Here is a 22402-nt window from a genome sequence, read left to right on the forward strand (position 1 = left end):
CAAATCTGTATCCGTCAAAATATTGTATGTATATGTCCAAAAATTGGAGTAGTTAATTAAAAACGTCTTAATTTTTTTTATATTTTGAATTTAAAAATTTTCATTATAATTTTTTATTAAATTTTTATTTAGAAAAACCCTTACTGGATGGAGATTCAAGTTTAGATGAAAATGTAAATTAGACTGAATCTAACTCTAGAAATTTTGATGGGAATGAGAATGAGAAATGAAGAAAACAACAAGGTAGGGTTCAGGAAAGTTGTGGATGGAGTGAATAGCAGAGATATGTTATGACCATCACACCAAAATTTTCAGATTTCTAAGCTTTCCTCCGACACCTTATCTCTTCAGTAATTTCTTATGAAAAAAAATATTTTCAAAATGATAATATGTTTTATATCGCATCTTAAAAAAATCTTTCATACTGTTACCGTTAATTTTTTGCACTACCATTAAGTTACGGTTCGACCAAGTTACCTTACTTTAATAGAAGTCCCTTTATTTTCCGATACTCATAAATTACCCTAGTATCCAAAAATAGAAATTAATTTATAAAGAGAGAAGGGAGACAAAAAGAAAAGAAATTAGTATATTTAAACCTCTCATTTATGTTTCATATTCAAGTTGTAACTATGTCACTATGTACAGTCATAGGATTTTTAACCTTTGAATTTGGCATTTATGCCTCAACTGACAGCTGTCATTTTTATATCCCATCCAATCATATTATGACACGTTATTAATATGCCACGTGTACTAAGAAAGGAAAATATTTGTATAGTTAATTAATTTATATATTTAAAATTAATAAAATTAAAATGAAATTAGAAAAGAATTTAAATTAAATTATTTTTAATACACGTATCAAATTAATTTAGATACTAATTAGATAAAAAATACAAATTGACAGCATTTTATTAATGAAGAAAAGTGCAGATGGAAAATGAGGTGCAATGAATGACGTGAGTTGAAGACAACAGCTAAACTCGTGTTTGGCGGCCACGCCCACCACACACTGACACTATCAACCATAACAACATAAATATTGATATTAATAAAGTAAATGAAGAAAAAGAACACCTGAGCTTAGATGTTGGGAGTTTCAAAGAACGATTCTCAAAAGTCTTTGGCATTAGCCATTAGAACTAGGTTGGTTGTTTCGTTTTTTCTTAAAAATATTTTTCATATTTAATATTAAATATATTTTTATTATATTTTTATAAATTTCCTTTAAAATGGTTTTATAACTTTTTTAAAATGTTGTAAAATAATTGGGTCCTTTAGTAATTTCCACTCAAAAAGAAATTATTTAGAAATTTATCAAAAAGTAGATAAATATTTTTAAAAGTAAATCCCCATGTCATATGATGGGTTATTGAAAATGTAATACCTGATGATATTTTTATTTAATAATATTATTTTATTATTTAAATTTTTTTAAAGTTTCAAAATGAGGAGTTTATATTAATGGGTATTTTTTAAAATTTAAAAGTATCATTATGGGCATTTCACATGATAGGTTTAAATTTTTTAATAATATTTTAAAATAAAAATAGTGCCACGTGTTATTATGATGAAATTTATTCTTTAAAATATATTTTAAATATAAAATTCACAAGGTGTCCAACTCTAGTGAGCTTGCCATCTAATGTGAAATGTAAGGGTGTTCGAACAGTTAATTCGATTATTAATCAAATTAAATTATTGTTAATTGAAGTACCTCAAATTTTAAAAAATTAAAGATTAATCGAAGCAAAATTTTTTCAAATACATTAATTAAATCAAAATATTTCAATTAATTTAATTGATTAACTGAATTAAATGAAATTTATATATATATATATACCTTTTGGTTAAAATAAGTATAAAATGTATAAAAATTGCTCATGTTCATTTTTTAATAGTTCAAAAATATATTATATATAATATATATTATTTATTTTGATCAATATAAAATAATAGTTCAAAAATACATTGCTAATATAAAATATATTATTATATAATATACATTATTTATTTCGATTAAATTAGTTTATTATTCGATTTTGAACCAAATTAACCGATAACCAAAATTTCAAAAACTTATTAACTGACCTCCGACCAAACTAAATTCGGTTACCAACCGATTAACTGAATTAGATTGGTTCAGTCGATTAATTTAATTTTAACCAAACTATGAACACCCCTAGTGGAATGTATGTAAAAGAATTGAGGTATTTTTTTAAAAATAATTTTAAAAAATAGAATTAATAATTGTTTTATATGTATTTATGAATAACCCAAAAATTAGAGAGGGAGTTGGCAAACTTGCAATAGGTCAATATTGTTCACGGCGAGGGGTTTTTGTCTCCCAACTCTAATAAGAGCTCAAGCGCCTAAAGAGACAAAAGTGGTTGCATGCGCGTGTGCGCAAAAAATAAACAGTTTTATAAAAAAAAATTAAAAGAGCAGTGTTAACTGTAAGCGAACAATGTCAATTGTAATATTTATAGTGTCAATGGAACACTAGAGTATTCTAAGGATCGAACCCAAGGGATTGTCGATAAATGTTTTTGTCAAGTTGATTACAAGTTAAACAATTACTAATCTAATCAGGTTAAAAATTATTAGTGCAAATTCCAAAAGAAATTATTTATAAACTGAATTTAAATTATCAACTAAACTAACTAATCCAAATTTCTTCCCTATTGCTTTAGACAATGTAGATGATAAAACAATGGTTGGTTGATTCCTCAGTCTCACTATTCAGCACAATTATATCTAACTATCTAAGGATAAACTCTCATGATGGTTTCGTTTATCTATATTTTCCACTAGAGGCGTCAATTCTAACTTATTAAGCATTTTGATATAATCGAACTTTCAATTAATCAAGCATAAATATTAACTTCAACTAATAAATAATCAATCAACCAACCATCAAACAATTTAGCATATAACCAAACAAGCATTATATCAAACACATAGTAAGCATAAAATAAAAGTAAAGAGTTTAAGAAAATGCTCGTTTAATTTTTAGAATCGATAAAGCCCAAGAGTTTGATCATCTCCTTTACATAGTCTTCAACAAGGAAGAAGAAATGAAACAACAAAATAAAATCTAATTGAAAAAGAAAAAAAAAACATAATCTAATCTAAAAATGAAAAGAAAAGGAAAAGAAAGCCCTAACATAAAACTATGAAACTAAAAAGAAGTGTTCAACCACTAAAACCTAAAATGAAATGCTCATAAAGTTGTATTTATAACCTACTAACATTTAACCTAACAATGATCATTTTGCCCTTAAGTGAAAATAAACTTAAGCTTTTTGGACATAAAATTGTCCCTGCAGTTTTTCACCCGTTAGGCAACGGTATCACTATACCCACAACAGTCTTGAAATGGGTGGTTCTAAGATGTCTCGGTATCATGATACCCATTACTCGATATCACGATATCACTGTAATTGACCTTGATTCTCTTCACTTCAACACCGTCAAGGGTACCACAACTTTCATGCTTCAATACCGCGATACCCCGTTTCTAGGTGATGTTTCTTTAAGCTTGGTCCACCGTCAAATCCTTACACCACTCAATCTCATTGTTAGGTTCCCCATGGCACGATTGGCCAATTTAGGTCTCAAAAATGACATAAAACTAACAAAAACAATTTATTAACAAAAAAACTAAAAGTAAACAAAAGTAAAGAAAAAACACCTAATTTACTTGGGAATAAGCTCTTTAAGTGTAATAGAGAGTCTAATTTGACGTATCAAATTACGATAGATAAAAAAGTTCACAAAGTGGAGCATGTTTTCGGTTGCTTGATAAGGTAGGCCTTGTGTCACACCTTGCAAGTGAGCAAGGCCTCATCAAGCTCGGAATCAAGAAAACACAAGACAACTGAGCCACGAGGTTCACAGAGTGTCCTAGAAGACTCTAAAAGTTTAAAGAAGGGATCAGATACATGTATAACTAACTGACAACGCACATGTGCGCATGAAACAATGAATTTATAAAATAATTTTTAAATCCCAGTTTGGTGGGGTTGTAGAAGTGATGTTTCAAGGCATAGAGGTGAAATCGTTGATACTTGAGAGGCCTTCTAAAGGGAGTTTAGGCTGCTATTCTACCACGAGTATGCAAATGAGAAGGCCCAATCGAAGCTTAGGCGACTTACCTTATACGAACAATGCATAACTACATACGTGAGTTTTTTAAGTTGATGATTCATATATTAAATATAGGCGAGAATGAGACCCTACTTAGTTTCCTCGATGGACTTAAGTCGTTGGCAAAATAGAGTTGCAACATACGAGTGTTCAAAACCTTACATGAGCCATGGTGGTAGCGAAGTCCCTAGTCTAGTACACTAAGGACAGATTTGAGTCTCCCAAGAATCGTAGCAAGGGAAAGAGTGGAGGGACAATAGTGGCCAATTTTTGGATGAGGATTCTAGGCTTGCGAAGCCCCGATGAGACAAAGCAAGACTCAAGGAAACTATGAATGAGGTAGGCGAGAGAAAGCCATTCAGTTGCTTCTTATGCGAGAGTCCCCATAGGGTGAGAGATTGCCCTCACCAAGGCCAAACTGTCGGCGATCATGAAAACCTTAGAGAAGTCTGAAATCATAGGTAGTGGAAGCGACTGAGAGCCTCAAGTAAGGAGACTTGGCAACTTTCGAGTGATAAAAGATGTGTGCGACATGGAGCTGAATGTATTAAGGTTAGGTGCCATCCAAATGTGTCTTAAGGTAGAGCCCTACCAGGCACAAATGGATAATGTGCATCCAATGAAGGTTGAGAAGAAGTTAACCCCACTCATGCAAATGATCAACGCAATGATTGGTGAGAGCACCGACAACATAATAGTAAAGGAAACAAGACCGATAATTCTGAGAGTAGCGATGAACAAACAAAACTAAGGGTAGAAAACTTGGCACGGAGACCCCGAATGAGTCACTCATAAAGAAGGCGTCAATAGAAGAAAAAATAGCAATGCTCATTTAACAACAATGCCGTTTGTAACATCCCAATTTTGATCCTAATCGGAACAGTGGTTTTGGGACCACAAATCCGAGTCTGAAAAATATTTTAAAATTTTATTTCTGTGTTTATTATGTGAGAATTTACACGTGTGAAAGTTTCATGAATTAATTTTATTGTGTGAGTGTTTAATTTGAGAAAAATAACTTAATCGCGTAAAATGAAAATTTAATGGTTAAATGTGAAAGTACCTAATTATTGTTGTCTTTTTAATTTTGAGGTTCTATGATGCAATTAACCCACTATATAAGTTAATGGATGGCAATGGTCAAGAATGACCTTATATTAAATGTTTTTATACTATTTAGTAAAGGTTAATTTAGTAAAATAATAATAATGTTAATATATGTTAATAAAATAAAAAAATAAAATAAGAGAACCATGCAATTGTTCATCTTTTTTCACCGAAACTACAAAAGAAATAAAAAAAAAGCTTTGAACATTCGGCACTTACAAGTCTTGATTAAGGTATAGATTTTGTTCGGTTTTTGATGATTTTTATGTTTTTGAGATCGTTGCTTCCAATACTATCCGATCCATGCTTGAATTTTTTATTTTGATGAATATTTTGAGTTATGCCATTGATAAATAATTGTGTTTTGTGATATTTGATGATGAATAATGAAATATATGTTTTAGATTAATATATTTTGTATTAGAATTTTTGATGAAATTGAGTATTTAGGGCTAAATTGCAAAAATAATATTTTTAGGGACTAAAATGTGAATTAAATAAAATGTGTGGACTTAGATGGACTATAGGAAGATTCGGCCTAGCTATGGTATGTGTAAATTTTGTGTATTTTGTGTTTTATGCAATAGGGACTAATTTGTAAAAAGTGTAAAATGTTAGGGGCAAAATGGTAATTTGCCCACTTATGTATTTTTAGACTAAATTGAGTAAAATTATACTTAAATAAGTTTAATTTGAATATGTTTAGATCAAGAACCAAATAAAACAGATTTCAATCGGGGAAAAACAAAAATAATCGAATAGTCGAATATATAACCCGTTGATATCCGAGGTAAGTCTATAAGCATATAAATGTCGTTAAATTTGATAATATATAAATGTTACATGAAGAATGGAATTTTTGTGAATATATTTGTGTATGGCCGAATGTGAATTGAGCAAATGAGCTATATTTCGAGTTTGATCCGATCGAGATTCAATTTTCGAAAGTCCCATGTGAACCTTAGGAATAGATATTATACATATGTCATGATATAGGATTTTCGATATATGTTATCGTGTAAGACCACGTCTGGGACGTTGGCATCGACTTGTGTTACGTGTAATACCCTGTCTGGGACAGTGACATCGATATGTGATTACATGTAAGACCATGCCAGGGACGTTGGCATTGTACGAGCTTCTGACTATCCACGTATCCTTTTTAATTACGAACGATTCAACGGGTAATTTTAAGTGAAGACTAAATGTGAAATTGAATTAAAAGGCTCAGATACGTACTTATGTCACGGGGCTAGACCTTTCGTCTCGCAAACCGTGCGGCCTTAGGCGATCCATTTGCTCCAAACTCGCCTAAGTCAGCCTTTACGCCCAAAAGTGAGGATTCCTTAGAACTCCTCCAAGGCACTAATTTGTATAGTGGAAGCGATTGTGCCAAAATAAGCTACAAGAGAACAACAGAAAACCAAAGAAAGAATGCACACAAAGTGTTTGAGTAAATGCTCAAGGAATTTTATTACTCATAAGAATTCACCTTACAATGGATGAGTATAAATGATGGGAGGCTCTCTATTTATACTTGAGCTCTCCCAAACCGACGGTCAAGATACATTTACATCGACGGATGAAATTCACTATGTCCCTTGATTTTAGGGATTTACAAGATTTGCCATATCAAATCTAATCTAATCGTTACAGGATATGATTCTCTCTATCTTCTAAGATTAGTTACTAAAATTAGCCTAAGTTGCTATGTCTTCATCATTGGGCCAACCATGCTTCAATCTGATAGGCTTCTCCAATATCTTTTTGAATCGGGCCAGTTCTCATGGGCCAAATGATCCCCATCTAAGCAGTAGACCCCCACTAGATGCATTTGGTGCGATGGTCACGGGCTTTGAACTGCGGCCCATGACACTTATACCAAGTTGTGAAAATAAGGTAAGTCGGTTGTTGAATTGATTGTATAAATGCTAAAGTTATAAATGTGAACTATGTGTATGCATATGTGATATGTGTATATTCGGCCAAATGTGGTATGGTATATGTGATTTTTAATAGTGAGATTTGAATAAGTTCATGTGTATTTGTACAATTAGCTATATGGTATGTCTATGAGAGATTTAAATGATAACATTGTACTTAAAGAACATGTATATTCACTTTGTCAACTCGGTGTTAATATATATATTTTTGTTTATGACTTACTAAGCTTAAATAGCTTATTGTGTGTGTTCTTATTTGTTAGAGTATGCCCAAAGATCAATCATGAGTTGGTTGTAATAACATACTTGATTTATCATGTTTATTAATATATAGGCGTTACCATTATTATTTCAGGTTTCTTTTTCGTGTGTATAAATAAACTGTTTTATAATAATGTCCGAGAATAATATGATTATTCTTAAAAGGTCCCTAGTCAAGTATTATTGTTGGATAGGACAACGATAATGCATTAAGACTAACATGTAGTTGATTGATAATAAAGAGTTGACATTAATATAGAGTGTCAGAATCGATGCATAAATATGTGTGTTAGAGAACAACATATTGGACTGACCCGTTATGAGTATGTTTCTTAGATTATTATGTAATTGTCACGACATTACTCATAGTGATTAATATGTATATGATCCACAAACTAGAGATCATCATAATCCCAACATCGTGAGTTGTATATTTTGATACAGTCAAACGTACACTGCATATGGTTGTTCTATAAAGGCTGATGTTGGATATATCACAATCTATGTAGAGGGATATGGTTGATCGATATAAGATAAGTCCGTCCTACATAATGGGAGTAATATCTTAGGCCACTTGATTGAGTGAGACTAGAAATACATGACCATGCTCAAATAAGCTAATATGTGATGTCATACTTATTTGTATATCATAGTCTACTTAAGATATCAAGGAACATGGAATGGACTATACAAGTGTGACTATTCCATGACTTGTGTTCGATCCAAAGATAAAAGGGCTTAAGGATTAGTGCATGAAAAGATTAATCATAAAAAGGTTATGTCGAATCATGATTTCTTGTGACTTAGGTAGCAATGGTGCATTGCTAGGTGCCACTCATTGTTTGTAACATTGGAATCGTTCTAACATTACTGCTAATGTTACAAGAACCTATAGGGTCACACCCTATAGTTGAAATGAACGGAATAAAACATAATTGGTATTGTGTTTGGTTGTCGCATGAATTAAATTAATTATAGAATTAATTTAATTGGGTAATCAAATATCGAACACATTATATGTACAAGGTTGTTGTACACATAATGAGAATATGATTTTGGTTCGTATATAAATAAATATAGTTTACCAAAATCTTTATTATGATTAATGTAATTATAATTTTTGATTTTTTAAATATTATTATATTTATTTAATTTTGAGAAACCCTTAAAAAAATAATAAGATATAAAATCCCGTTTTTTTTTGCTTGGTGAGTCTAGCAGCCGTCAAAGCAAAGTCTTCTCCAAAACTGTTTGGGGATTCCTTCCGTTCATAGTCAACTGGGTAGATTACGTAGAGGTCGAAGTCATCAAAGATTGAGGCTTGGTTCGATAGTAGATCATATTACCCATTGCCGAGGCGTCGCTGTCTACTCAGAATCACCATTCGGTAATTTTGAAACCATTTTTCACCCTGATTCGTTCCTCACACATGAATCCATGGTTAGGATCGCCGGGTGTTTTATTTTTCTGTTGTGCCATAGGGGTGCCGGCGTTCCAACATTATTTACCTCTGTTTTATAGATTTTGAAGTCGTTACGAGCTCGGAGATCGTCAGCAAAGTCTATCATACTATCGACTCCTTTCGGTATTTTGTTAAATTGAACTAAATCATATGGCATGTATAGCATAGCTGAAATGCTTGATTTTGGGTTATGTAATATTGAGCCATGCGAAAATGGCTTATATCTTTTGATTAAGCTTGGTTTCTATGCCTTTGATTATAATAGATTTATTTGATGCTTGAGTTAATTAGATTTGGTCATGGTATGATTATGTGTGACTTGTTTAATATGTTTTTCGATTGAACTAAGTCATGGATTAAGTTTGTATCGAAAGTAATATGTGTGTTATTCGTATGTGTTATATATATTCGGTTGTTGTTTTGTGATAAGGTTTGATATGTAGATTGAATAAATGGGTAATATGCTAAATATGTTATAAAGGAAATGATAGGTAATTCCAATCATAAGATATGGAAGAATATGTGTATTTTCGGTCATGATTTAGTTCTGCTTTTGGAAGTGTATTTTATGCTATAATTGAGTGTAATAATTTGAGTTTGGAAAATGAGAAATGTTATGTATAAAATTTTAATATATGAGTTAAGTATTATACATGTTATATATGTGTGCGCTTAATATATGCTTATAATTTAAATTAGCAAGCTTAATACGGATATAAATATGTTTGTGATGTTTGAGGTATATTCATGATTCGACTTAGTAATGGGGTAAAAGATTATTATATGTTTGAATGTGTATAGGTTATTTTGATTTAGTTTGTAATGGCAATGTATGCACGTATACTATATTTGAATGATTGGCTAATTAGGTATGGTTGGTAAAAGATAAATAATGAAAATGTCATATGATCGTTTTAATTGATAATTAAAGTGAATATACTTATAAGGCTAAAGATATGGTACTAAAATGATAAGCATGATATTTGATTTATAAAACTTAAATAAATATATTATGTAATATATGTTATACTAATTATCTGATTGTGGATTAACTTAGCTTGTGGTATGAATGAAATTTTTGGCACGATCTAATGCCTATAAATTGGCATGCGAATGATGTGTAATCTTAGTTATTATTTGTGCTCAAATTTGCTTAAGATAATAAGGTTATATGTGCATGGTTTTATGACTGGTAAAGAAACATGTTCGGTTTTTAAAATATGTTATTTTAAATGTATGCAATGCCGCTTAAATAAGTGATACTTAAGTATGTGATATGGTACATATTTATTGAATTTAAATGCGTATCATGGTTGCTACAAATCATTAGTATATTCGACCATAATGGTTAATAACCAAAGTTGTATTTTGTATGGATGATAATTGAATTTAATATGTGACTATGCTTAGGCTAATAAAAGGTTATGTTTGAAGATTAGCTTATGAAAAATTGTTATCATGTATGTTTGGTATATGTTGTGTAATGGCACATGTATATTTATATATATATATATATATATATATTTGAATAATCTTAAGTATACCTATGATATTAGGATAGAAATTTTAAGTTTAAAATCAAATGAAATAAGTATTCTGATGAGTTTAAATTGTGAGGTAATAAATGTAGCAAAAGTCTGTTCTGAATTGTGATGTCTGGTAATGCCCCCATAACCCTAATCCGGCGATGGATACGGGTTAGGGGTGTTACACCGTTGCTAGATCAAGTGCGGGAGAATGTTACACCCCGCGAGTGAGCAAGGTCTTATCAAACTCGAAACCGAGCAAACACAAAACTGAGACAAGAGGTTTACAGAATGCCCTAGAAGACTTTAGAAATATTGCTCTTATGGTATTATCGTATTAATGGGATTGTATTAGATTTTCAATTGTAAGCAAGTCTCAAAAGTAAAGTTTATATATATTTGAGAGACTTGCCTAAAAAAATGTACAAAGAGTTAGGCACTTAATCTGTTCTTGTGAAAAGGATTTTGTAAGAGTGCTATTTTGCTAGTAAAATCTTGTGTAATGGTTTTAGTTGCTGGCATCACAAGAGATGAATACAATGGTGAAAGTATTGTGCCTTCAAAGTGTAAGGGTGAAGGAAACAATCACAGTGTGTGGGATTGAGTAAGTTCACTTCGTAATTGTTGAAGAGAGTGCATATTTTTGACTGAGCTAGACTCCGCAAATATAGATAAATCGAACTGTGTAAACACCTTCTTATATCTTATGTGTTTATTTTTATTGTTTTTTATTTAAAGCCGAGAAGAGTATCCATCATCTCAAGCACCAATTTAATTGTATTGTTTTTGTCCTTAACAACGACTAAATTGTTAACATAAATAAATACATAGATAAATAATAACAAATATACAAATATTATTTTTATTTAAAATTTATTTATTTTCATGAGATTTTCGATGAACTTGAGGACAAGTGTGCGTTTTAGTAAAAAAAATTGATTAATAATTCAGAATTTAATTAGTTGAATCTACATACAACCGTAGACTTGCTAACTGCAGTTATCAAGTCGTCTTCTTTATGATTTATAAACGCCAATCTTGCATGTGGAAGTAATGGGATGAATGATTAAAATATTGATTATTATTTTCAATTAATTCACTAAATGCTTATCTTAAAAAGAAGAAGCTTTTAATGATTTCATTGACTTTATTATTAGTTAATTAATATTTATAAAGATGAAAAGAAAAACTATAAAAGTAAGACTTTCTAGGGTCGCCCTTCTTATAATTTATCTAGTAGTGTAAATATGTTAACATTATGTCGATTGTATATTAACTCGATTCATATGAATATTATTATCAATATAGAAATAACGAATTATCCTACAAATAATTTTATATATTATATTATAAAAATGTATATAATTAAAATGTTAATGAGAGGTCAAGAAAAAAAAGTCAATAAAAGAATTATTAATTATTTTATCCACGTGTCAATTTTATATTGGTGGGGGGCAAAGAAGTGCATAAATAAGGGGAGAGATTTTTCGTTCTCATCCCTATAATCACTTTCCTTCAGTGGCAAGAGTCAATCAACACCGTGAAATTGTAAAATCGTCCACGTGACACAATCCTATTCTTCAACCACCGATAACTTGATCAAGATATAATGCCATGTGGGTTACAATCATAACCGTTGGATCAAATCGAGAGATAAAATGAGTTATTCAAGTCTCTATAAATTAGAACGTGTATGTATTGGTACAAGAAAGAGAAAGAGCAACTTGTATCTCCCGATATTAGAAACAGAGCAAAGCTCTTTCATTAAAAAGAAAAAGTGAAAAAAAGGGAGGAAAATCCCAGTGGCCAGTAGGGAATGCAGAGAGATGAGAGGGGCATGGTTGACGACGCCTGAGCTTTGTGGCCACGGTAAGCGGTCAATCGGCGGCCGGAATTGTCACCGGAAACACGTCGAAGACGGGTGATCGGTTCACGTACAGTGTAACAAAAAAAGGGTGAAGGAACTTTGTTATCTCAATCTTTTGCTAGTTTTAATCTTCTGTTTCTTTTTAAAGTTATTTATAGCTCGAGCTTATGAAAAAAATGGCGGAAAAAGGTAAAACCGATCATCCGGCTTTGCTTCATGGAAAATACGAGCTTGGTCGAATGTTGGGTCACGGGACTTTTGCCAAAGTTTACCATGCACGGCATGTTACGACGGGGAAGAGCGTTGCCATGAAAGTTGTGGGCAAAGAAAAAGTGATCAGAGTCGGGATGATGGAACAGATCCAGCGAGAGATTTCCGTCATGAATATGGTGAAGCATCCCAACATAGTCGAGTTGCACGAAGTAATGGCGAGCAAATCCAAGATTTACTTCGCCATGGAACTCGTCCGAGGCGGTGAACTCTTCTCTAAGGTCGTCCAAGGTCGACTCAAGGAAGATTTGGCCAGGGTTTATTTCCAACAACTGGTTTCCGCCGTCGATTTCTGCCATAGCCGTGGTGTTTACCACCGTGATTTGAAGCCGGAGAATTTGTTATTAGACGAAGATGGGAACTTGAAAGTCACTGATTTCGGACTCAGTGCTTTCTCGGAACATTTGAAACAAGATGGGTTGTTGTACACAACGTGTGGAACGCCGGCGTATGTGGCGCCGGAAGTTATTGCTAAAAAAGGATACGATGGATCTTAAGCTGATATTTGGTCTTGTGGGGTGATTCTATATGTTCTTCTTGCTGGGTTTTTACCATTTCAAGATGATAATTTGGTGGCAATGTACAGAAAGATTTACAGAGGAGATTACAAGTGTCCGCCATGGTTTTCCTCTGAAGCTCGTAGGTTAATCACTAAGCTATTAGATCCCAACCCCAATTCTCGAATCACCATATCAAAGATCAGGGATTCATCTTGGTTCAAAAAATCCATACCCAAAACTGTTAGAACAAAAGAAGATCTAGAATTCGAAGCCTTCAATGGCGACAACAAATCATCAAAACCCGAGACTCTCAACGCTTTCCACATCATTTCTTTGTCACAGGGATTCGATTTGTCACCTTTGTTTGAAGAGAAGAAGAGAGAAGAAGAGGAGCTTAGGTTCGCCACGACTCGGCCGGCGAGCAGCGTGATATCGAGGCTGGAAGAGGTAGCCAAGTCGGTGAAGTTCAACGTGAAGAAAAGTGAGTCAAAGGTGAGGTTACAGGGTCAAGAATGTGGAAGGAAAGGAAAATTAGCTATTGCTGCTGACATATTTGCAGTGACGCCATCGTTTTTGGTCGTGGAAGTTAAAAAAGACAACGGCGATACCTTGGAATACAACCAGTTTTGCAGTAAACAGCTCTGGCCGGCGCTTCAGGACATCGTCTGGACTTCACCAGCCGAGAAGCCGACGGTTGCTTGACGGGAAGTTTCTAGATTATTAATTATCTACATGAAAATTGAAAAAGAAAAAAAATGAGAGAGAGGATGCTATGTTGTTATCACTCTTATTTTATCAATTTTCATCATGTCTTAAGGTGAGTTTGGATAAGTTTGGATGAACGGTATGTTTATTTGCGGGTAATATAAAAATAGTGATGGCGATGAGATTAAATACTGTAGCGATATTGTAATGTAAGATAAAAAGTAAGTTAAACGCTATGTAACTAATTGTTTATTCAAATTCACTGTTTGTGTTATGATCGGTAGGATTTGTGTACGAATCATTTGACTAAAATTTTTATTGTTATCCAAAATTATGCTAATCTTTTCATGTTGTTTTAGTATGTGCAAGTGGACCTTCCACCCATCACCATCCGTATAACACTGCGGTATCAAAATTTACAACCTCTAAAGCTAATAAAATTTGAAAATTGTGGATCTTATTTTTTAAGTTGTGAGAGGATATGAGTTTAAATATATTAAAATATATTTTATTTATGAATTAAAAAAATTATAAATAATTTTAGATATTATATTATAAAAAATAGATATAATTATAAGGTATAATATGATTATTAAAAAACCCGAAAAACACTCCTCATGACTAATATCTTCATACACAGCCGACTTCCGCCCATAAAGTAGAAACTTAGTAGAAAAAGAAAAAGCTTTTACGTAAAATATCGTTTCATTTATTATTTTATGGCTAAGGTTAGTCCATTTTTGGTCTCAATTATTGTCCTAAAGGCTACAATTATTCCACCAAAGACAAGTCTTTTCTGCCGTCTTTAAAAGTCTCCATCATTTATTTCACTATCCATTTAGCTAATGATCTACACAAATCTGATAATTATGGGTCCCCTCTCCTCGTCATCTTAAAAGCCAACAGTGATATTTTGGGGTAGCAAGCTTTCACGTTTAGGGTTTTGATTCCGACGACTGGCTAAAAAAGACAGTGTGAGTCAGACAACTGTGTATGTGGTTCTTAACAGTTATAGGGTTTAGGTGGCCTCGGATCCTAAAGGGAAATGGTCTTGTGGTTAGTTTATAGAAGGGTCCAGCAGCACTCTAGCTGTTTGAGTCAGTTAAGCTCGTGTCTCTTTCATTTGTCTATTATCGTGTCACTTTTTCTGTAAATTTTTACCACCAGGACTGATTCATTCGATCGGTCAATTTCCATCCACTGTTTTATGAACGTGGAGCAATTTTTTTAAACCATTCATGAATTTATTTTTTATTAAAAAATTATTTATTTATACTAATAAAAATTAATCATTATATATTAACATGAGAAACACGTAACATATTATGTGTTACTATTTGATTATTTCACCATCCATCTAAATTTTTATCAATATAAATAAAAATCAGTTTACTTATTAATCTAACATACATTGCATTTATTTGAGAAGAAGGAAATAAAATTTTTCTAAAACTTTTATATAATTTTTATAAATATATAATTCAAAATAAATAAATTACTAGGTTTGTAAATTGTGTGTATTCTAATACTCTTTTGGATATAATTCTTACTAATCTTGATGCTTCTTCTTTTCTTTTTCACTTTTAGCAAATAATTTGTGTAAAATGCAAATCATATGGGTGAATTTTGTAGGAGAAAATTAATTAGGCCTACAAAAAGGTGCCCAACTTTGAGAGGAGTTTTGATTTTAGACCAATTTTACTTGAATTATTTTATATTGCCATTTCTCTTTTAAAGATATTTTATTAGGTTATTAGGAGATATAATTAAATTAGGGTCTAAATTTTTATACAATAATAGGGTGAAAGTGAGATACCAATGTTTGAATCTATGTCAATTGGGTATCAGATAAAAGTTTTAACTAGCACTCTATACAAGTTAAAATAGGTTAATTATAAATATTATTCTTAATTTCATTTTAAGAAAAGCCACTAATTCGGTATTTAAAATACTATATAATCAATTAGAGTACACTAATAATTAAAATAAATTAGCATAGTTTGATTGAGAGAGCAACCAAATTATGTTATGGGAATGAGTGGTCTAATTTAAATGAATCATGCAGTTGGATTTACTAATGAGTTGGGTCTTTTTAATTTATAAGACTGTTGGCAAAACTAGATCTCAGTGGCGCCTCTTAAGGGTTGTTTAATTGATAAGGGTTAATTGCCAAACTATTTTTTAGTTTTAATCGGCTATCTATAATCTTTTGTTCCACTCTTATCTAAACAGACTTACAATTTCTAAGGCATAAAAAAATCAGCAAACATTTTTTAAGGGTAAATTATACTCAAGATCGTTGAATTAGTAGTAAGTTATTGGTGATTCAATTAAAAAAAAGTAATAAAATAATTATTAAACTATTCAAAAATTTTAATTTAAGCCATTGGATTGTTAAATCTTTAACGAATAGTTGATACGGCTTCAATGTGACTTTTGAAAAAACATTTTGGTCGTCCTCTTTTATCCTTTAATGAATTAACCTAACTTAAATTATCGTGTTTTAGGTTTTTCTAGGAACATCCTTAAGTTCAGTTTAGTATTATCGGAGAAAATAGGTTAGGTTTAATTCATTAAAGGATAAGAAACTGCAACCAATATGTTTTTGAAGTCATGTTGAAATTACATGGCTAATACATATTATATATGATAAACAATGATTTAATAACGACTACATCAATCATCATTAAAGATTTAATAGCTTAGTGATTTAAAATGAAAATTTTTAATAGTTAAATGATATTTTTGCAACTTTTTGAAGTTGAACGAAATTTCGAATAATTCAATAATTATTTTATAATTTTCTAAAATTAAGTGATCAAAATGTGAATTAAATATAATTTACTGTTGTTTGTATTAAAATTAAAAGACATTTTATTCCTAAAATATTTTCTATGTTCATATTTAAAAATGATTTTATTTTTATATTTTCAAAACAATTCATTTTTGGTAAATAGAAATAAAACTTGTTTTGAATAATGAAAACATGTTTGGTATCTATTTTTCACGATTAGAAACTTGAAAAATAAATTAAATTAATTAAATTCTACATCTATGTAGATTTAAATCAGGTAGAAAATTTAATAGTCGGAAAATGTTGAAAAGAAATATTTTTATGTTTATATGGATTTGAACTGAGTCAATTCATTTAAAGTTATTATATATACTAGATTATATTATAGTTATTATGTGGTAGAAAGAAATTTTTTAAAAACAAATATATTTATAATTTTATCATTAATATTAAATGAGTTATATCAACTTAGAGTAGTGGTTGAGGCTTTTATAGCTTTTAAGGGTTAAGGGTTTACTCCTTTTTTTTTATGTACAATATTATGGATAGGGAACGGAGGTAACAGTTCGAAAACCGTGTCAAATGGGTATCAGATAAAAGTTTTAGCCGCTCCGTTCAAATCAAGACAAGGGTTTAGTCTTAGTATTATAATTTTTTACATAATAATATTTATTGTTAGTTAAAAAAAATGGAATTTTAAACTTCTCTAAATTGAGTTGGTGACTTGGTATAGCTTCATACAGTCAGCCTTTTTTACAATAGTCGCATTTTTAGTAATATTTCATTATAGCAATTAAGTTTGTTATAGAACCGATTTTTATGTTTTATTTTTATCCTCTATAACAACTTTTCATTTGTAATTGAAGCATCCACATATTATGAATACACTTTTTATAAGAGCTTCTTATATTGAATTTTAATAAAATTAATTTTATTCCTAATTGAAATAAAATAATAAAATTTAATTAAAATATTATTTCAATAAAAATTTAACTTTAAATTCGAATTACAACACCAGTTCGTCATATTTTATGAAACAATTATCAGACTTGTAATCAATTTAATAATGTAATTCATATATATATATATGAAAATATAAAGATTCTAAAAATACTAAATTATTCCCGCAAAATAATGCTAAATTAAAATATAAATAAAGCTAAGAAAATTTTTTTTTAGTGAAATACAATAACAGGACAAAACCCGAGTAATAAATATAACTAGTGTGACTCAAACCCAGACCACAGTTGGGACGATAAACACCCTAACCAGGCATTACATGGGGTTCAAAGCCGAGAAATTCTTCCTAATTTTATTTTAAAAAACCAATATATAGTGGCTTGAGACACATTTATTCATGTGAATTGAAGCAAGGACATTATTTAATTACAATTACTCTCTGTAATTTACTCCAATCTACAATCTTATACTACCTTCATCTTCTTCTCCTAATAATTCAGGTTGCTATTCCAACAGCCTTTGTAAACTTACTCCAAGGGTCGACATGTTCATTCTCGTTTCCATCCGCAGAACAAACGAGACATGATCAAATGCCTTACCCATGTCGGGTTTATTTTTATCTTGCCTGTTTTTCAGTAGTGATGTTGCAGCATGCAAATTCCGGCATTAACTTCGCGTTCCTTCAAGTTGAGGATGGACAACTGAGATGCTTCCATGAGAGTTTTGAGTTACTCAAATTCATATCGGAGATTTCCTTCTCCTTCCATGATTCTAAGGAACACAACATTATGATTACAAGTTTTAAAACTGCAATGCAAAAAGGAAAAGTACTAATACCAAAATCAAAACAAAAGCAAACTTATATAACCCGAATTTTGGTAACTTTGAGAAATAAAACTGACTGAATACCGTATCTAGCTATACTGTAAGTTCAATTAATTAAGAAAATTTCATTGAATATTAACCATGTCGATCAAAAGCATGTCCACAACGTGGAAACATTAAAGAAGATCAAATTCTCGAGGTGAGTAATTTACCTGAGGAATGCCTGTTACTCAGAGCATAAAAAATGAGAGGAGGCGGCGAATACGAATATAAAACTAAACAAGAACAGAAGCAAATGTAAGTTTACAAACTTACACCATCATGTAGTTTCCACTATTTCTCCAAGGTCTTATGCAAACATAGTAGCCTCCGAATCATAACATGGAATTTTCATTTTCAGCTTTACCCCTTTGAATGTGTCAGAATACAAATAAGTATGATTGGCCAGAAGGGGAAGATGAAAGTAATGAACACCTACCACATTTATGCATAGAAAGACCTAAAATGACGATAAAGTTTTCGTAGAAGAATTGGGATTCACCTAGAATTTCTCAAGTTAATAGACTATCAATTTCTACTGTATATCCCTATTCTTAACCCTTCTTCAAACATAAAAGACCTCAAATCCCACTTTTTACTTTTAGTCTTAAATCAACTCAAGCTATGCAAGATTAGAATATAATCAACTGACTACGAGATTGTCTTAATCACTATCCGTATTACCCATTCTTTTATGATTTTAAATCTAGTGTGCAAGAGACTGAAAAACAATAATCACTAATCAAATGTAGGAATTATTGACTAAAATGCAAAGGATTCACTCCATGCACTAAAATATGGTTTTCAAAAGCTTAGACAGAAACATAAATGCAGCCACAAGAAATATCATTTCGCCATCAACTAAGAGCAAAAGTTACCAACTATAGTGAGGGATTCTATCATTGGTAGTTTTACTCTTAAGGGAACTTTTCCGAATCCCTCTCTAGCTTTCACAACTTAAAATTTTCCAAGTCCGAGGTAGGAGACAGGAAATGTATAAAATTAAAAATAAGATGTATTTCATCTCATTCTAGCCTTCTCACATATTGAAACTAAGATACACTAGCAAATTTCAATCATATTTGATTATAAAATATATAATATCTCACCCTTTTACAAGACAAATTTTCAATTTCTTGAATACATAACCTACTCTCCCTAAATTTAAAAGTTGAATCATTAAGATATTCATGAATATTTAAATGAAAACTTCAAGATCTGCCCCAATATAAAGGGGCATATACTCATTAGTATATATGCATATAACCATATATCTATACAAATAGGTCAAGTTCAAGACAAAGTCACATAGCATGGTCATCAATATCAATGTGTTCGTGTTCGCTTGTTTCAAAATCATGATATTATATGCTATATAAAATGTTGCAAACAAAGTATATGCCGTCATTCAAACTCAAGGATATCATATACCATACGTAATTCAGGGATGTGACCTTAACCGTTATGGGTTGCTAACCATTTACGCACTAATTGCTGTGGATCTTAGTGACTGAAAAAAGTTGAAACCAGCATAGGGAAATTACTTCTTTCCCTACATTTAAGACTAATCTCTAAACTAATATCACATAAAATTTGAAAGAAGAAACAAGCTTGAAGGAAATTGAAAATGGTTACCTAGATGACATAACCAGTTTAATGGCAAACAAGGTGCAGTATGCAAAAAATTGCACTTACCACAAATTTAAGAGACTAATATTATACCAGATACCATAAAAATCGAACATAATCCGCTGAGTGAATCTATATACTAACCTGCATTTGGAAATTTCCTGCTGCCATACATATAGTCAATGATGGAAAAGAAAAAAGTGCAGATTTATACAGAAAAATAAGAAAAACGGTGACATTCCTTTAGCTAAAACATCAGCAGATCCAAACCCTTGACAATCCCAAATATAGTTAGAAAGATTCAGCTGAGAAACTATCATATTTTACTCTAAGCAAACAAGACAAGCAGAAAGAAAACAAGCAAAAAAAAAAAACCCAAAAAATCAGAGCCAGATTTACCTTGCATGGCCGCCTCCAAGAAAGCATGAATATATAGGAAGAGGAGTTTTAAATAAAGGGAAAATGAATAAAAATACGAAGATACCGGTTATGTTTTTCGCAGGGATTTAAATTGCGTTCGTGAATTTTTTTAAAATTCACACAACTAATAACTAATAACAAAGTAAAAAAATAGATATCAACGGGAATAGCGGCCCGTTATTGCCGCAATTGGCCGTTAACCGTTAAAATTGCGGCCGCGGTCCACCGCTACTGGTGTGACTCCGCTTCACACCGCTATTTTCAGCAGCAGCGGTTTTGGAGGGCGCCAGTACGGCTATATTGCGGCCGCTATTCCGCTACCCGATCGACCGCTATTTACATCCCTGGTTTTTCGTTAAAAACAAGAACAGTACGTAGGCGTACTATATGTTCTAAGTAGCATTTTTCGTCCTCTCTTCAAACAGAAAGGACCATAAAAAGTCACGCTTTACTTCAAAGCTTCCATTGAAGGACTTCTTCTCGTTATTTTAAATATTCCCAAGAAAAAAACACACACTCGAAATTGGAATACTAAAAGGCAGAGGAAAATAATAGTACAGTTTATCGATATTATTATAACCCGACACATATCAAAAACAAACGAAAGGGTCTTTGATAATTGACATGCAGGAAGAAGAAGAAGAAGAAGAAGAAGAAGAAGAAGAAGATAATGATGAAGAAGAATAAAATAGCCGACAGAAGAGAAGTAAGCAACCACGGATAAAGGTATGCCTTTTGCATACAATTGCCTGTGAGTGCTCACTCTCTTCTGTCAATCTCTCTTTTTTCTCATTGGCCCTCTTCTTCTTCTTCTTCTTCTTCTTCTTCTTCTTCAACACAAGACATCATCCATTCCTTACCATCATTTGCTAAATTACCATTGAGACCGTAGAAACCAACCAACCCTCATTATATCTTGCTCCTTCAAATACAGATCTGGGAAACCATTTTAAGATAAGGCAGAGTTAGGGTTTCCTGTTTAACCAATGGATCACTCTCCTCCCCCCGCCCCCCGGAGACCCTCCTATAAAAGGAAAAAGCTTTAATTGCATCATATTAATGCATACAAAATCAAACCCACAACCTTTTTCTTTTTTTATCTTGAGATTTATCCAGTCCCAGCTATAGCTACAACAGCTCATGTAACTGGCAATGCCACTCACTTTTGCCTTTCATTGCACTTCTTATTTTACCCAACAATAAATAAAAAGGTAAAGTACAGAGTTAATAATAATATAGTACCGTTTCAGGTTTGGAAGACGTCAAAAGGGATATCCAATGAAATTTGTCCATTTATTTTACTAAATCGCTTTTCAAACCATTACTCGACACGTAAGCCAAAAAATTCCTCCCTATTCTTTCCCCATTTTTGCCACAATGAAATCTAAGGCACGCTACAAAAAAAGGAAAACCATCTCCTCGTTTTAGTGTTTTGACAGATGTTTTGTTTTTTTTTTTTTAAAAGGGTTAAAATCAGATGTTAGTCCCTGTACTTTGACAAAAATTAAAATTTAATTCATATACTTTAAATTTTAAAAATTAAGTCCTATTTTTTTTAATCTCAGTCTAATTATTAAAATTGTAAGTATTTTTCATTAAAATTTGTCAACTTAATATTTTGATTAGGGTGCCTTTATATAACGTGGCATATGATAGATAAAAATAAAAATGTTAATGAACAAATCTAATAGAAACTACTAATGAAAGTAATGATTAGATTAAGATTTTTAAATCGAAAAAATAAAAATATTAAATTTTAAACTTCTAAAATAAAAGAACCAATTAAATCTCAAATTCTATAAAAATATAGGTACTGTCAACACATTTTAATCTTTTAAAAAGTAAATAACTTACTACTTTTTTTTAAGGGATTCAGTAGATAATATAAAGACAAAATAAGAAAAAAACAAATAAAAGCAAAGGCAAAATTAAAACCCCAATC

The 22402-nt window shown here is 31.3% G+C and overlaps 1 long non-coding RNA gene and 1 pseudogene across 1 annotated transcript; one reads left to right on the plus strand and one right to left on the minus strand.

Moving 5' to 3' along the window:
- Window positions 1-12147: 12147 nt before the first annotated feature.
- On the plus strand, window positions 12148-14076 carry LOC105782134 (CBL-interacting serine/threonine-protein kinase 6-like; annotated as a pseudogene).
- Window positions 14077-17795: 3719 nt separating this feature from the next.
- Window positions 17796-21643, minus strand: LOC128036006 (uncharacterized). The gene is made up of 2 exons (XR_008192763.1): window positions 20440-21643; window positions 17796-18318 (listed from the first exon to the last, which is right to left on the minus strand). It is a non-coding gene; the product is annotated as an uncharacterized LOC128036006 (long non-coding RNA).
- Between the last annotated feature and the right edge of the window lie 759 nt (window positions 21644-22402).

Source organism: Gossypium raimondii, chromosome 13, assembly GCF_025698545.1.
Source record: "Gossypium raimondii isolate GPD5lz chromosome 13, ASM2569854v1, whole genome shotgun sequence".
Classification (NCBI taxonomy): Eukaryota; Viridiplantae; Streptophyta; class Magnoliopsida; order Malvales; family Malvaceae; genus Gossypium; species Gossypium raimondii.